We start from the raw sequence: 1603 nt of genomic DNA, 5'->3' as shown, positions 1-1603 counted from the left end.
GCTGCGTGTCAACTGAAATTCGCTGAGTATTATTGCCCTATGGGTGGAGCATGGAAATGTATGGCCAATGGCCCATACGGTTGTCTCGCTCTTGCACTATGCCCTTTCCCTTTCTCACCCTGTGAGTTTGAGTGAGTTTTTCTTTGGTTTTTTGTTTCTCTTGTGCGTTGTTTGGGTTTGTCTCAATTTTGGGTTAGGGCGGCGTCAGGATCCTCGGGTTGTGGGATGGGAGTGAGGGGATGTGAAAAGATGTATTAACGGTATTCTCTAGCAAGTTGGCAGTTCGAATGGGGATAAAGCTTCCTGGAAATATGTTTGTTGGCTTTTGGTTAAAGGCCTTGTTTTTTTTTTCTTTTGATACTCCTTCTACGAACCAATTTAAAAACACTTGATTGGGCGCCAAGCAAAATGTCACCATGGATTAGTGTCCATATCATATATGTATGGACAGCTATGAAGCCGCTGGTCTTTAGCCAAAAGGAAAATCACAGTCCAGACCCAGACTATTGTGTAGATTCTTCTTTACCTTCTTTTTTTTTTTTTTTTTGGCCTTAGTCTGGCGTCTGGGCGACGACAATCTTTTTTACTTTTTTGGAGCCAAGTTATCCCCTTTATGGTTGACCGCATCGCGACAGTTGTTTAACGTGTTTAATTAGCCCTGCAAATTCAATGAATTGCGACAGTAACAGTTAGGCTTAATATAACAAGCAAAAGGCAATAGATTGCCAAGGGTAACAGAGGGGGTATGGGAAGAAGTGGATGTAATGCCCCACCATCCCCTCTAGACATTGGTCAAATATTTATTCAGCCATTTTGAATTTCGGGAGTCCTTGCCATGCCAATCCTCCCCTGATTAAAGGTCCATGTGGGGCGCATGCGTCCTAAGTGTAAAGTTATGGAAAGTGCTCAATGTAACCATACATGTAGGGGTAATGGGGGCGTGTTCCCGATTCAACAATTGACTTTAAAGCGAGCTAAGCAAACGTCTTTAAATTGCATTAAAAAGATAGAGAAGAACTTGCCAAGAATTTTAAAACCATCAAATTAAGACCTTCAAATTAGCCATAGGGCACAAATGTGAAATAACTTGATTGTATTACATACATATATTAAAAATATATTCAAATAATGTAAGCCAAATAATATATTCTTAACTAGAATCAAAAACGAATCTTTACTAAATAAGGTCCTCTTATCTGTTACACTCTTCAAATTAAAAAACTTTTAAGTCTTTCATTTTAAAGTCTTTGAATATAAATTACACCTAAATAAATATTCAAAAACTAATGTGTTTTGGATGTAAAATTGTTTTCCAAATTGTTGAATTATGATTTTATAATGTGTTTTTATGTCTTTAATCCTTTCAAGTAGATGCTCAGATTTAAAAGTTGCAAATAGTTAGACATACATATTCTGCAACTAAAGACAAAAAATGTGCAACTTTTTTTATGTTTATGACAAAAATTTATAAATTTTGGTTTGTGTATTTTTGTTTTTTACACCAAAAAGTGTAACGAGTTTTAGGTAAAACAATTACCTTTAATGTTGTGAGGGTTTTTAAGACGGGAATGTGTATGTAAGTATAAGGAATACATGTAAGTAT

This window comes from Drosophila tropicalis, unplaced genomic scaffold (genome assembly GCF_018151085.1).
Source record: "Drosophila tropicalis isolate 14030-0801.00 unplaced genomic scaffold, ASM1815108v1 contig_845, whole genome shotgun sequence".
Taxonomy (NCBI): domain Eukaryota; kingdom Metazoa; phylum Arthropoda; class Insecta; order Diptera; family Drosophilidae; genus Drosophila; species Drosophila tropicalis.
Note: the sequence above shows the minus strand (reverse complement) of the source record.